Genomic DNA, 17,552 nt, shown 5'->3' with positions numbered 1-17,552 from the left:
ATCCGGATTCGAACTTACATCCTGACGATCGGAAGCCATCGACGAACACATCTGAGATAATCTGACAGATGACAGGCGCCGAGTTTTTAGCCGATGTGTATTTACCAGTTTAAGTTTGTCAAGCATGGAACAAAAATGGGCTAAAATACATTTAAGCGCTGAAGAGTAGTTTCTTAAATCATGTTTGGCATCTGCTGTACAAGATTGCTTTAGAAGTATTTATTCTGCACATGTTAAACATTTAATAAACTATTTGTGCTAAAGTATTTCGCTTGTACCACTAGCAATACCAGCAACATAACACACTCACAACGCAAAGTTTTTTTTCTCTTGAATATTGACGACGGTGAGCGGTGCTACTGAGTGAAATTCACTGGAAACTGGAAATCCAGAACTTTCGGCTAGCTGCGAACATTGTGTGCGATTGTTCAGTTAGTTAGCAGTGAAGTTATTAGTTAGCAGCAGCAGTGATTAGTTTACAGCAGAAGTGGTTCGTGCCAGTACCGCAGAGGAATAGTACTTTTGTCACCCCGTCATTAGTTTACGCAGATAGTACTGCATCCTGAGCTAAACGCTACGTATATTTGTCATCGGATCGGATTTAGTTTTTTTCATCTAAAAAACAAAAAGCAGCAGTTGATGGCAAGAGCAGAAGTGGGTTTTTTGCGCACCGGCAGCGGGAGCTGGTCACGCGATTACGGTACGGCGCTACCAGCAGTGGTGGTATCGCCACTATGCCACCCGACCATAACAATTCTGGTGGCTTTAGCCCGACGCAATTCATCTCGCTGAGCAAATCTATTGTGAGTAACTCGCAAAGCGTCAAGCAGAGCTGGTTGCCTTGAACGAGGGATAACGACACGCCGAGGGAGAAGATACATACCGTCCAGACAACAACAAATAAAAGGATTGCCACGACCAGCAAAGACTTGTTTGCTAAAAGTGGTCATGAAAATTTTTTCTATTCTTAATCTGTAAAAAAAAGAAATAAAGTGTACCTAATATAAATTTATTTATATAAATTATAAAGTGTAAAGTATAAAGTGTCCTTCAAGTTATTGGTGTTATTGGCTGCCATCAAGCACTATTTATTCCACACCTGCTCTTGGTGGTGCTACTGATACGTTTGTACGACGATTAATCGACACATATTTCACACTTGCTCTCAACAATGCAGCAGATACGTTTGCGCAACTTTCATTCGACCCTTATTCCATCACTATTCCACAGTTGCTCTCAGCAATGCTGCTGATTCGTTTGCGCAACATTTATTCCACTTTTATTCTGCACGTGCTGTCAGCAATTCTGCTGATACGTTTGCGCCACGTTTATTCCATCCTTATTCCACTACTATTCCACACGTGCTTTCTGTAATACTGCTGAAACGTTTGCACAATGCTTATTCCACTCTAATTCCACTTTTTCTCCACAATTGCTCTTAGCTGATACGGTAGCTTTTAAGCGACCGAAATTCCACACCTGCTCTTAGCTGTGCTGCTGATACGTTTGCACAATGCCTATTCGACTCTCGTTCCACACTTAAATAACAACATGTAGATGTTGATTAAAAGCTAGGAAAAATGTGGGATATAACGTTTAAACAACACGCACTTCAGCAAATTCGCTTATTCAGCACTGGATGCTACCACGCAACTCTTATTCCACACCTGCTCTTTTAACTGCTGCCGTTTTGTTCCTTGGGTCGTTTCTTAGTTTTCTAAAAGCTATAGCCTCTGAACTTGTTGAATAACATTTAAGCCGGTGAAATCTTTTCAAAAACACATATGGTTGTTTCTTATAGGTATGAAGCAAACGTTGCATAAATATCGTTAACAATGACATATTTAGTTGAAAGACATCTATTTCAATATTATTGAGAAGGTTACACTAATTTAAAATATTATTGGTTCACCGAGTCAGGCTTGATTATGATAAAAATGAGGACGAATATCTAAACTCTTTCGAATTGACAGTCGTAACTTATGGAACCCGTCGAGTTTTGCTGCCATATTACTTTTAGTGTGCAGCTATACTTGTAAGGAACCGATTAAACCTAAATTTGCCTGCAACTTTCTGCAACTAAGAAAGTAAAGACAAATCTTAGAGAGGATGTACGACTTCATGTAAGCAAATTTGATTTTAACGAATAATCCTTGCAATGGTTTTAATATATGATAGTAGGCATTGATTATTCTGCATTAATTATTCTGCATTGATTATTCCAGGATATCGTGGAAATGAAAGGGACAAGCCATAATATAGTTTAATAAACTGATTTTGGAGTATACTTCAAAGAAAGCTTCGTAGCGCAAAACAACAATTTAGGTAGTTTGTTTCGGGAATATCGAAACAGAATGACGCGCTTCTAAGGCACATCTGATGCAAAGGCTCATTTCAACAGGATTTACAGGAGACATAGTACTCCCATTACATCTTATTATTAGGCTTGCATTTTAGACGGAAGACCCCTTTACGATAAGGATATACAAGGTCTAAAACTAATGTTTAATTCAAAAAGTAATCAAAAGTATTCAAAATGTGACAACAGCGAAACAAATCATGGATTTGTAATTATCGTTCGCTGTATGTTACATAACATTAATGTATGCTCCAGTCTAAATTCGTAACTATTATCAATATATCTAATACAATAAATAAAATATGAAAAAAATAATTTCATACTTTTCAGTGGAAGAAACTAGAAGTCTAATATTAATTAATCAAGGGCATAGTAGAGGCTGCAAACAAAGCAATTACAAGAAAGTTTTTCTGGTTAATTTTTATTTGTTGTTTCATTAGTCAGACCGATACGTATTTCGACTACGACTTGCCGGCTTTATCAGTGTCTGTTTTGAATTTGAACTTTATTTGTATTTCTTTATTTGAAAACTTATTTAATAATAAATAGCTTGTCTATAAAACCATTCGGGTGCAATTAGAATGCTGAATCAAATGTACTGGGAAAATCGAATGAGTCGCAGAAATGTGAAAAAATCTTTCAATAAAAAAGTACTTAAGCAATTATTGGATAACAATCCAATAAAATGAGAATGTAAGGTTATCCAACCTTTCAGTGCCTTATAAGACAACTGAGAGTTATCAAATCAACTCAACCATTACTGAAAAACTTAACCAATAATTAATATTATATTATGGTAATAACGTGTATTAAAGAGTTAACTTATAATTTAAGGGTTAAGCACTAGTTGAATGATATCACATAGATCTCCTGAGTATATCAACCAACTTCGCAGAAGTCACCTATCCTCTAGGAGATTGTTTTGACATTTCTGCCAGCTTTTTGGACTTTCGGACCACTGTGCGTCGGCGTCGTGAACTTAGAGCCGGTAGTTCGTGCTGTTTTAAGCCCCATTTAATTCAATCTTGGGTTACTATTCGCCGCATTTCTGAAATCTCAGTTTTTTCCTGCTTGAATATACCGCTGGATCTCCTTATTTGTGTTGTTGTCCGCGGCTACCAGCGATCCCACATACCCGAGCTCATCTAGCACTTCTGGTTCGTCGCCGTCAACGATTACCGTCCGCAAAAAAAGCCCCGGTCTGCGTTAAATCAGACCAGACCAAATCGCAAAATTTAAAAGAATGAGTAATAACAGCAAACGATCCAGAATTTTCTAAGCTACATTTTACTCTAATAAGACTACATAAATGTTGCAAACAGCCAGTGTTATGTGATGATTTCGAACAATTGATAGCTACAAACCATACAGAGCAGCAAACTTTGAACGCGTTTTTCTCGAAATAAGATTTTTGTCACTTGGCTCGGTCTGACTTAACAGTGACCATTTGAGCTATTATCATTATCATTATATTTGGTCTTCGTCGCATTGATTTAAAGCCTAATCCTGCTAGGCGTCGCTTTGAGTCTACCACAGACGGCCTTCGTCGTGGCAAAGTTTCTAACACCTGCTTAGCCTGGCAAACTCATCTGCTTAGCCAAGAAGTTTGGTACATTTACTGAAAATCAAACCTCCCTTTTCGAAATCTGATCATCGGATCACCTTAAGAGCGATGTTGAGAATCATACAGGATAAGTTGTTCTTCAGCATCCTCGCTGGGTCTCTCCCAGCCGAGATTCAAACATACAACGTACCTCAATACCGGCTGGGAAGCCATAACTTTAACTCTGTTACTTCAATTTGATTTTTTGTCTGATGAGCAAAGCAAAGCCGTGGGATTAAACGTCCTTTCTAAGACTTAACCCTTCTTCATCGACAGACTTCGCAGTCGGCTACTAGAGTACAGGACAGTTACGGGGCTAGTGCAAAAATCCTACTGACTCTATCTAGCAGCACCGCCTAGCCGAAATTCGAACATGCGACGACTGCCTTGTTAGACCAGCATCGTACCTCGAAACCAACTAAGCGGCATTTGTCTGATGTAGAACACTCAATTTCAACCAAAATAGATTTTAACTGAAAATAATTTTCCATTTCTTGAATAAACTGCTTACGGTTAGGCTATGTCAGATCAGATTTGTTTTTGTAAACCCCTCCGCCCCCCCCCCCAAGGAACTTTTCTGGCTACGCCCGTGTGCTATGTGCAACATATATACATGCTACATGCGTTGTATGTAACATTTATCAAAGTAGTAACATTGCGTATGTTCAATTCTCAAAAGATTGTGCATTTGAAAACAATTTAACAAAATCAAGAACACAAACTATTACTTTCCTGCTACCTTACTGAAATTAAAGATTGTTTTTATTATCCATGGTTTCCCACGTTGAAAGGATTTTACCAATTCAATCCTATTTTATCAACAGCACATCTTTCCTCTACAGTTCTAATGAAACGGCAAGCATGCGTATTCATACAGAGTCGTATTATAACCGAACACTACAGCTGTAGCACATTTTTCCAACACAGATATCAAGTTCGCCGAGGTTTAATCGTCACGCAGTAAAGAATTTGCGATCTGTTGGGACAACGAGCTTGTGTCATTTTTTCTGGCACACTTCCCTAACACAGACATCAGATTGGACTAGGTTTAATCGCGTTCGTAAGAAATCTGTTGGCACGAGGAGGCTTTGTCACTCTCTCTGGCGTACTTCCCAAGCAAGGACATCAAAATGGTCTAGGTTGAACCGCGGTGTTAAGAAATCTTGTTGAAATGAGGAAACTTTGTCACTTGTTTTGGCTTACTTCCCAAGCACAGATATCAAATTGGTATAGGTTTAGATCATCGTAAAGAATCTTCCAACCAATCACGAAGCGTGAATTCTAGTAAAACATAGGTTCATTATTTTCAATTTTTCAATAGTTCAACATCAAGAATTCATACTTTTCTTCATTTGGGTCAATTCTTAGAAGATTTTCCGATCGATTGGTGTAAGAATATTGAAAATCGGTCGAAAAACCGCTGAGCTATTAGCGCTCAAAACCTTTCATTTTTCGTGACGCTCGCATTTTTTGATTTTTTGGAATGACACCCTATCTCAAAACTTGCCGTAAGACATAGTCCTACGTCAAAACAAATTTTAAGTAAACTACCAAAATAACTAAACAACTAACAATTTTCCTAAATGTAAAACCTATTGAACAAACAACATTAACGAATATAATACCAAAACTTCGATAGAAACACAAATAATGTTATATACCGCGACCGCTCCCAATTCTGCGCAGCTCCTAACTCTGCGCATTTTTCTTTATATAAGTATTTTTTAACATTGTGCATAACTATGATCATTGCGTTCATTTTTTTCATAAATATCTGTTGAATATTACGCAATTATTCACAAACGGGCCATAATATTTGAGAGCGAAATAATTTAACGTGAAACTGAAAGTATTTTATATGACAGAAAACATCGTCGTTAGCATCAACGCTAAGATTGTCCTTCTAGAAAATTAACAAATTTATGATCGAAATTCTTTGCAATGATCAAATTATCCAGCATAATTAGAAAGAATAATTAGTTTTAGTCATGTTTCAGACAAAAAGAGTGATTGCATGCATTGCTTTCCTTAGAAAAATGCGATCTAATAATGCGCAGATTTAGGCACAGATTTTTTATTCATGTTCCAAATTCTGCGCAGTAATGTATCCTACGAAGAAATCGCGAAAGAATACGCAACCTCACCCAAATGGCTGAGGTATAGAGGCATGAAAATTCAAGTAGAATCTTCAACTTGCATTGATTGGCATCCTGTGCTTTGTCTCGGGGTCCGAACCTACGAGCGCCAATTCATGAAACCAAGTCTTCTATTTTTTTTAATGCCCAACCTCATGGGGTCAGAGAGTGGGGAAGTGATTTCTACATGAAAACACAATTTTTAGTATTAGTTTACAGTGTAATGCTCAGTATGCAGAAAACCCGAATGAATTCGCCCTTCAGGTTATCGAGAATAAAATATTTAAAATGAGGCAATCAAAATGATAACAATATTCCTTTGCCACCCGGACAGCACAAGAAGGCCGGATCATGGATTAATTATGGTAATGGCTAATGCCCAATTTTTTGGTGTGCTTTCAGCGTATAAAGACATAAACAGCATGGCAGGAGTAGTTATTTTCACTTTTTGGGTGCGCAGAATAGAGGTTTTCCGTCAAAATTTTTTTTTTCACTAAATGTTCGGTTTTGACTCTTAGAAATGATACCCATATAAAACTTTCTTTATTAAAGCCTCTAACTACTGTAAAAATGAAAAACTAAAATACGTATATTTCAACAGGTCACTTCTCGGATGTCTTACATGCCTTTTTGTACCAGTGTCCTCTATTTTCACCACTTCGAAACCATTTGTGCCACTCTTTACTCTTGTGGCAAGCAACAAACGAAATGAAAAAGAAGGTAATCATTAGCTTTTCATTCGTTTTATCCTTTTCACTCTACCGCTGATACACTCTACCGCTGATACACATATGTCAAAAACTGTTATGCAATGCTGCCAGAAAATCTGAAAATTTTGATAAACAGTGCAGCCGAAACGAATTTTTTTAAAACTCAACATTCGTGATTTGGTGAAAAGAAACTCAACATTCTTGCAATTTGCATTGTTTAAAAAATCGTAGTAAATTCTAGAGTCAACGAAAAAAATATATTTTTGCACCATTGTCACTCGTATTGGGAGTACTTTTGAGAAAAAATAAGAAAAGGAGGGGTATGATCTGACGGAAAACCTCTATTAGGAGCAAACATGCGCAGAATTAGGAACATGGGCAAGAAAGTGCGCAGAATTAGGCACCGTGGATAAGTTTATAAAACGAAAAATATACTCAATTGTTGCTCGACTTATAATCCCCATATTTTTTGCCAGATATTATAGACCGTAGCACTACACGTTGCTGCAATCCACGTTGTTAATTTAAATCTAGAATACTTAGAATAACGGAAGAATCATAAAAATGTGTTAACTGCGCAGAATATGGTACGTTCACGGTACATTACTTTTAAGAATTTACGAAACAAGTTTAGCAGCAGAGTTCAAGCTGTGAACCAAGCTTGCAAAATTCCAGAATACTGTAGCGTAATTGTAGATTATAGGCACTGAAATTACATAGTGCTACTGCACTATGGGAGAATATTGTAATTGGTACGTAAAATGCGGTTTGTCTCAACTTGGGAAATATTCCGCTACTTCGTGAGCAAACAAATATTTATCAATTTTATTACAAGTGGCGAAATGAGGCATTGGTAAGACGAGCTGCTTGTCGGCTTGTGGACTACATTGGATGAATTCCTGTTACTTTTTGTTTTCAGGTATGGTGAAATAGGCATTGCTACGTAAGCGTGTAGGGCGCTATATCTCTGCATATTGGCGTTGGTAGGAGGAAGTGCTTAACAACTTAGGGACTATATTGACTCGTTTCATTATCTCTGATTTCCCTGATCGCGGATAAGTTCAAGTTGTTACGTGGTTTTTAAGCCGTAAATCTCGCATGTGCATAGTATTTTTCGATATAAATTAAATTATGGTTGTATATGAGCACCATTGGCATTATATTAAATTTGTTAAAAAGGTATTTTTTATATCTTAATTTTCGTAGTTACTGGCTTTACAAGAAAATTTTTCGAATATCCAGGTTGGTCTCATATGACTGATACTTACATTATCCATCTAGCTCCGCCCATCTACTAACAACAATTCCTTTCCCGAAATACTTGTGAAGATGCAGAGGATTCCCTGGTCTTTAGTAGCAACAAGTATTGGACTAACATTCCTTTCCATCCCACCAGGACCCGCATTCGGACGTGGCCGGCGTCGGTATTGATCAGCATGCAGGGACCTGATAAGGTTGCACAATGAAAATAGCGTGCTGTCCCAAGTATGCTTTTTCCAACCATCATTTTGCAATTTTCATCGGTCCTGGTCAATAACGGAGTAGCAGCACACGGGCGGTATCCTATGCTTATGCTTATGCTAATTTTAAGATAGGTTTGAAGCTTTACGTTGCGAAAACGCAACGCTAGGAAGTAACGATATTGAAAATATGCAAGGGGAACGTTTGTTTTCGTTCGTTCGCTGCGGTGTTTCATTTGATGTCGTTGCTTTTTAGTAATTTAGTAAACAAATAAATGTAAATCTTATCTTTCGCTTAAAATATGCCGGAAACATTATAAAAGTTTACATAGCATAGAATTCGCAGCTTCAAACACTGATGGCAGATGGAGAATCCGTTGTGATAAGAGCGTAATAAAATTGTTAAAGTACCTTTGCCTCCGGAATATCTGGAGGAATTGAGTGATGGCAACGACAGTTTCATGGACCCATATTTAATGTTACAACCTTTCCGGAACGTGTTGGTAGGCATTTAATCATCTGCGATGACATGCATTTAGCATTCAAACTGGATACTATGCGTCTAGTGCAAAGATGGTCTCCAACCCAAATGTTTCGAAATCTATCATAAAACATAACATGTAATACTCTAAGTCAGTGGTGCCCAGGCATAAGCATGATGCGGGCCAAATCAGATAGCCCATGCATGCCCCGGGACGCAATAATCTCTGACCATTCTTGTGCATAACAATATATAAAATATGTGACAGCAAAAAACATTTTCTAGGAATCGCCACAAGATTTATACCGGAAAGCATTCAGATTCACAACATGCACGAGGCATTACGACTAAACTCATGGACTCCTATGTCATCAAAATTTTTTTTTCATAAGTCTACCTTATTTCAGATCAGTCCGCGGGCCGCACGGATCATCCCGAAGGGCCACATGCGGCCCGCAGGCCGCAGTTTGGCCATCACTGCTCTAAGTCGTTCATTTAATCTTTATTAATACTCAAAATCACAAAAAAAATCCCAAATTTGATTTAACGGTAAAAAAGTATGAAGCATTTATATCCATAATAATGAAGGTCTGCAAAAACGGTATACCCTTAGCGCCCAGCGTTGCGTTTTCGCAACGTAGCGTTGCGAGACACAGGGTCAAAATTAAAAATACATGTCAGCGGTTTTTTCTTAGTTGACCTAAAAGAGAATTTTCCTGCAAGTTTCAACTTTCTATCCCTGCTGGGAAAAGTGTGGGGCTTAATGGGTTAAATGCTCACTGGTTACTTGGGTACCCATCCTAGGTAACAAATAAACATTAACATAAGCAGCAAATCAGCATATCTGGCATTTTATACTGCACGTTGTTGTATATTAGTATTTAGACTGCATAGGTGTTGTAAATTGGCATCCAAAATTGTATTCAAATTCTTCGTGTCGGTAATTAGTTGCAAATTAGCATTGTCAGCACTATAAGAAGGTTAGCAGGAAAGTAGCTGTATTATTGGTTACCTGGGATGCTTTTATAGTTACGTAACTGCCAAAATGAATCATCTAAGGTTGAACTCCTCAGAAATTAGCAAAACTAGAGATTTTGACAAAGATCATCCGAGATTCATGATTTATGTACAACACAGTTTAATTTGTGGCAATACGAAGTTTGTCGGGTCAGTTAGTTCCAATATAAAATTGACATGAAAACGATTTAATGTGAACTTTCTATTATATGATGTTGTGTTATCTGGGAGTAGGTGAGGTGACGCGAAAGTGAAAGAAGTGAGGTGAGGTGAGATGACTGTCAGAATAGGGCCCACTATATTTCGATTATGTGATCAATTGCCTCGCCAATTGCTATTGGTTTTCTCTCGATTCTATTACAAGTCAAGTAATAAAATCGCCGCAGAATGAAACATTTTATTTAATTTTTCCACAGCATAAATAATGTTAGTGTATAAAACCTGAAACCAGTAGAAACAATATCATAGATACGCCACACAGGATTTATTTCAGGAACAGCGAGGGATGGCTTACGCTTACCATTCCCGGTGAAAGCGGTTATACTTTGCATTGCAATCCCAGGCGCTTATCATATCACAACTAGCAGACTTCGAATTTAGGATGCTGGTGCTTGAATCCGAAAAATTAGAAAACGAATCCCAATATGTCCGCAGCAATGGCTGTCCTAATACTCCAGGTGTTTGAAGCAAAATGCCTCACTAACACAGGCATCCTCTTCCGGTAGAGCAAAAGAGAAAACCTCACTCTCGAGACTCATGTGGAAATCTGTGTTGAGTAAATTAAAAAAATAATTAATTGAATAATTCGACTGACTAGAATGGAATGCACATCTGTGGTCAATGTGAAAAAAAGTACTTCGGAGCAGTAGGGTAGCCTGCTGCAGGTTGAGAAAGTTTGATTATTTAAATGAATGTAAATAGCGCCTCAAATCTTACTCTAAACAATACATAGAATACACACATAAAAATGACGCACTTTCGTCGAGGGTCGGACTTTTAGTGAAAAGTAGTGCCAAATCGTTAATGTTTCTCCCGGAAATTGATTTAGCTTAAAGCTAAAGTGATATTATGAACCGGCAAGATAAAATTCGGAAAAATAATTGATTGCTCGTGTCCAAAACTCGAATAATTTTTCGGGCTCCGCTTGGCTTCTATAACTTTTTCCCGGCATTGCACCTGTTCCTGCACACATACTACAGTTATATTTCCTCCATCGCTACAAATACCAATCCATGCAAATCTTGGTTGTTCCGTGTCAGCGCTAAAATCGTGTGGATTTGCTGTGATCGCTGCTCTTGTTAGTTCCACGCCATTTGTATACGCATCGGACCCTCGCTTTTAGAAGACATACAAGGGACGAATCAAATATGATGTCCATCAAATTTCTTTTCCATGTGTGGACTCATTACTGCGACCAGTATAGTTGATCTATTGTAATATCTCCCGGGTGGTTGCTGTATGACCTGCACTGCATTATGCGTGCTTGTGTGTATTGGGGTTTACCCTTCTTTTAAAGCTTGATCTACTTTACCCGCATATTCCTCGCTGCCAGTACTAACCCATATTATAGCCGTCCCTGGCGAGGACTCATTCGTACCTCTGACCAGGACACTTAACTATAGGAGGGACATTTGCACTGTAAAGAGGCGTCAGAGGGTAAATATAGAATTCAGCATGAAGGAAGGGTATGTAGTATGATTTAGGTTACGTAACGTTATGTAATATGTTTGTCTACCCTATTCCGTTTCACTCATGTTCCGTTACACACATTTCCGTTATTTTGGGCGCACTGCCTAACTTGTCAAATCAGTACGCGCCAAAATTCTTCAGTGTGTGTGTATACGAAAGATTATTGTAACCGACATGATAGGACACGAAAGATTGATTCCCTATTGTACCATTGTTAGAGGAGAACGCAATAAAATTAAGTTGCATGACAAAAGTGTTTCCGTTAGTTAGTTTTCCGTCGTCCATAGTGTTTTCTGTTTAAAATTTTCATGCGACAGGTAAATGGAGGGGCCTGAGAATAAACCCATGCTAAAGTCACGACATCGAATGGCTTGATTCTACTAAGATTCGAATCCACGACCACTCGCTTGTCAAAGCAGACTCGATAACCTTGCGGCTACGGAGCCCTTCTCGACTTAAAAGAGCATATGTCACAAGTGGCATCCTGTTTCAGGTTGCTAGTTAACCCATCAAATTGGGTTGATCGGTCGCTGGCCCCAACAATTATTGGTGCTTTTAATAGCAAAGAATTCAGATCCCACGTTCTCAGGTGCTATTTTGAGAAACATACCGAGGCTAAATTAAAGAACCTCTGTGTAGGTTTTCCACTGGACACATTCCACGCACTTGTACACCAGGAAATCGGTATTCAAAACTGCATATTTCAACTCATATTATACTGGATATGTACCACTGATTATTAAACAACAAAGAAAACGTAGTTCTCAACACAATCAACATACAGAACGTTTAATAATTAGCATATTGAAGTGTACACATATTAAAACAAGGTGGAAAAACAGATCCCAGTCACGACAGCTGTCAGCTGACGCCGCCTCTAATAGTAGTGGTAATAGAGGTAGACAACAAATTTTTAAACAAAATTTATACGAAACGACGGATGTATTTAATGCCGCGCAGTATGACGACTGCAGCGTGTTGTTTCCCCTCTTTCGTTTATCGTAAAAAATAAGACTATATAACACAATACGTCACAAGTGACAAGCTCTCATCTATGCGTTACGTGCTCCATATTGCAAACGACAGTCAGCGCGAACAATGAGCTATAATCTTACCGGTAAAGCATACGCGGCACGTGGATCTAATTGGCTGGATTAACACTAGTTAAATTGTTATTTGTGTCATCATCATAACTTAAATCTTACTTAAACAGTGCGACTAGCAAGGTAAACTAATACTATAAATTATAAAGCTAAATGTTGAATACTTAATACTAAATTATGAACTACATTAATGCTACAGAATGAAACTTAACCTACGCTGTTAACTACTAAATTGGAGGGCAAAACGAAAGAGCCACTGATTTGTATGTATACTTAATATTAGATTAAAACTAACAACTAAACTATGTTAAACCTGATAGATTTGAAGCACTCATTCATCGGAATAAAGCTGTTCATTTAACCAGTGCGGTGACGTTCAATTTGGTGGTCCAACAACTATATTGCAACATTGTAGTGCCTACCATGATTTTTGTCAACTTGAGAAGTTTCGTGGTTAAAACTACTATGACAACAAGCAAATCGCTGACTATTTCCATGGTTAAATTGACTTTTTCCTCATACTTCTAATAACAATATTTTTACAGCTTGATATAACAATATTGAATTGTCATCAGGACCATAAAATTAGTTAATATTAGTAAATTAGTTAAACTGTACGAATAACATGGTAGTTTTAACATTTTTAGGGGTTATCATAACCGTATAAACTTAGTGGTTTTTCACCAACCATGAAAACGTTTTATGATAACAATTTTATGGTTATTGTGGCCTTTTTCTTTCTGTCAATTATGATCGCCATTTTAAAAAATACGGAATACGCATCTGTGTTTCTAAGGCTTAGTTGGTTTTAGTTGGTTGGTTAGTTGGTTTTGCTGAATATTCTATTGAAACCAGGTAAGTTTTGAAATATTTAACGAAAAAACCCGATTTAATCCACCTAGTGGCGAAAGGAACCTTTGTTATACGGTCTTACGGTCATCTTTTGGGACATAATTCATCTATTGGTTATCGTTCCGTAGTGCGTTGGTTTACATAAAAATTTTGAAAATTGAATAAGTTTACCAAATTTGAATAAAATAGGAACACTTTTTAATTTTGATAGATCCTTTTTTCATGAAATTGCTGAGTAAGGATAAGTAATTTGTTATTAATCTGAGTAAGTTCAAATAAAGGGGGGCTCCGTAGCCGCAAGGTTACCGAGTCTGCTTTGACAAGCGAGTGGTCGTGGGTTCGAATCTTAGTAGAATCAAGCCATTCGATGTCAAGTGACTTTAGCATGGGTTTATTCTCAGGCCTCTCCATTTACCCTTCCTTCGTGCTGAATTCTATATTTATCCTCTGAAGCCTCTTGACAGTGTAAATGTCCCTCCTATAGTTAAGTGTACTGGTCAGAGGTACGATTGAGTCCTCGCCAGGGACGGCTATAATATGGGATAGTGCTGGCAGCGAGGAATAAGTGGGTAAAGTAGATCAAGCTTTGAAGGAAGGGTAAACCCCAATACACGCAAGCACGCATACAATTTAAAATAAGCATATCGCTCACTCAATAGCGATTATAGCAAAAAGAAATGCAGTGCAGGTCATACAGCAAACACCCGGGCGATATTACAATAGATCAACTATACTGGTCGCAGTAATGAGTCCACACATGAAAAAAAAAAGTTCAAATAAAAGTAAGTTGTAAGAGAAAATCTCATCCTTTAGCATATACATTGTCTAGTAAAGGTCTAGTTTACAGGTTTTTGAACTATGCATAGTTTCCTGTAATGCCATTTTATTTGAATCACATCAATAGAGTTTTCTTGAATAATTTTCATCAATTTTTATTAACCTTCGGTTACTCACGCTGTTGTATTTTATACAACACGTGTAGGTTTTTCAACACCACATTGTTATACAGTTACAAATCGTTGTTTAACTAACGTATATTCTTCAACAAACGTATTGTGAGCAAAATATCATAATTATTCAATGCATTAATAATTTAAATTGTTGGGAAAATGTATGCAGCAAAACTATCAGCAAATGTAAAATGTTTAAAATGTTTAATTCAGAATCAAAATTAGGGTATTCTTTATAATCAAAGTTCTACAGTTCCTAAACAAGCAAACATATAGGTATACTATTTTCAGCAAAGTTGTGTAGTTTTACTATTTGTACAATTTTGTAGTACATGAAAAAGTCATACAACAATTACAAAAAGAGCAAAAATAGAAAAACTGATTTTACAAATTCATATACAATAAATAAGATACAGTAGACTCTCGGAAAAGTTAACTCTCTGAAAAGTTAATTGTTCAGAAAAGTTAAGCGAATATCAGCTCCCATGCAACGCTCTAAAAAGTTAATTTTTGCCTGAACTTTTCTGAGAGTTCGAATTTATTGGTTGTCCAAACGTTCGTCCACACACGTGCGTTTTCCTTCTATCTTTATTTCTCATTTTTCGGTTTATTGTCGCCTTTTCACAGTTTCATACAGAGTCGCATCATAACTGCGATTAAATTAAATTCTTGTACCGGACAGTTGCAACAATAGCTCAATACGGGCACATAGGATTATTGATAACATACTGGAAAAGCGCCAACTCAGATTGAATTTTAAATGCAAAAGAAGGAATAGCAAGGAACTAAAAATAAGCGCGAACATTATCAAAACGTAGTCGCAGACTACGAAAAAACAAAAGTAAGCTAGTGTAACCGACTATTTTAAACTTACTTAAAGGAACTAAGTATTATTTCATAAAGATCTTGCTACATTTTTCTTTCCATTACAATAAAAATGTGTACCTTATGTCCCGAAATGCATTTTTCGCTTTGGTATTTATCATTTTCACTGATTTTTAGGACTACTCGGAATTAACCAAATTTAAATTCCACCAGACGATAGAGCTTTCGATTTCAAGAAACTCTTCCAAAGGTTCGATATACCTAAAACCAAGTTTTCCCAGTCAAAACTCTAGTGCACACGTTTTCTTTGGTTTGGGACTATTTTGCGCGCGAGTAACTGTGTTACAAAAGTTGGCGCGAGTGTTCGAGGGTTAATATCATTTGACCGGTAAAACCAATTCTTATGAAATTTTGCATATATATTCGTAGTGTCAAAACCTTTCGTTTGATATTAAAATAATTGAAATTAGGTAAATTATCATTATAAATTATTGTTAATTTTGGTGTGGTGTATACGCTTGCTCATAACTTTCAAATTAAACGTCCAATCAAAAAACCATTCAATAGTGATCTATTAGGATATATTATCCTTCAAATGAGACTAATAGCGCATAAATCGGTTTGGCCATCTCTAAGAAACAGGCGATAATTATTACCTTGTCAAAACTGGTTTTTTATGCATGACTTTTAAACTACTTGTTGGTTTTCAATTAAAAATTCCTGAACAATTTAACTTTAATAAGGGCTTTCATTTGATACTAAGATCATTGAAATCGGTCATGTAGTTCCGGAGAAACCCGTGTCATGTATTGTTCACATTTTTACTTATAACTTTTAAACGAAACGTCGTATCACGAAACAACTCAATAGTGATCTACTAGACAATAACACCTTTCAAACAAAAGTAATAGCGAACGATTCGGTTCAGCCATCTCTAAAGAACAGGCGATTGAAAAATCATTACACACACACACACACACAGACACACACACAGAGAGACACACACAGAGACACACACACACACTCAGCCACAGACACACACACACACACAGACACACACAGACACACACACACAGACACACACAGACACACACACAGACACACACAGACACACACACACAGACACACACACACAGACACACACACACACATACATACACACACATACACACACACACACACATACATACACACACATACACACACACATACATACACACACACACACATACATACACACACACATACATACACACACACATACATACACACACACATACATACACACACACATACATACACACACATACACACACACACACACACACACACACACACACACACACACACACACACACACACACACACACACACACACACACACACACACACACACACACACACACACACACACACACACACACACACACACACACACACACACACACACACACACACACACACACACACACACACACACACACACACACACACACACACACACACACACACACACACACACACACACACACACACACACACACACACACACACACACACACACACACACACACACACACACACACACACACACACACACACACACACACACACACACACACACACACACACACACACACACACACACACACACACACACACACACACTGCTCAAATCGTCACGAAAAATGAAAGGTTTTGAGCACTAATAGCTCAGCGGTTTTCCGATAGATTTTCAATATTCTTACACCAATCGATCGGAAAACCTAAGAATTGACCAAAATGAAGAAAAGTCTGGATTCTTGATGTTGAACTATTGAAAAATCGAAAATAATGAACCTATGTTTTACCAGAATTCTCGCTTCGTGATTGGTTGGAAGATTCTTTGCGATGATCTAAACCTATATCAATTTGATATCTGTGCTTGGGAAGTAAGCCAAACCAAGTGACAAAGTTTCCTCAGTTCAACAAGATTTCTTAATACCGCGGTTAAAGCTAGACCATTTTGATGTCCTTGCTTGGGAAGTACGCCAAAAAGAGTGACAAAGCCCCCTCGTGCCAACAGATTTCTTACGAATGCGATTAAACCTAGTCCAATCTGATGTCTATGTTAGGGAAGTGTGCCAGAAAAAATGACACAAGTTCGTTGTCCCAACAGATCGCAAATTCCTTACTGCGAGACGATTAAACCTCGGCGAATTTGATATCTGTGTCGGAAAAATGTGCTACAGCTGTAGTGTTCGGTTATAATACGACTCTGTATGAATACGCATGCTTGCCGTTTCATTAGAAGTGTAGTGAAAAGATGTGCTGTTGATAAAATAAGAATGAAATGGTAAAATCCCTTCAACGTGGGGAACCATGGGTA

General features: G+C 37.6%; 1 protein-coding gene across 1 annotated transcript in view; it reads right to left on the bottom strand.

Annotated features, from left to right (window-relative positions):
* Positions 1–10,182: 10,182 nt before the first annotated feature.
* LOC128742312 (uncharacterized protein C05D11.13-like) overlaps positions 10,183–17,552 on the bottom strand; it is a 141,855-nt gene continuing 134,485 nt past the window's right edge. The window contains exon 2 of the mRNA XM_053838642.1: positions 10,183–10,531. The gene's annotated coding sequence lies outside the window, so the exon portion shown is untranslated. The remainder of the gene's footprint in view (positions 10,532–17,552) is intronic.

The sequence above is a fragment of the Sabethes cyaneus genome, chromosome 3, assembly GCF_943734655.1.
Source record: "Sabethes cyaneus chromosome 3, idSabCyanKW18_F2, whole genome shotgun sequence".
Lineage (NCBI taxonomy): Eukaryota > Metazoa > Arthropoda > Insecta > Diptera > Culicidae > Sabethes > Sabethes cyaneus.
The sequence above is the reverse complement of the archived record's forward strand: the minus strand, read 5'-3'. Positions and strand labels throughout refer to the sequence as shown.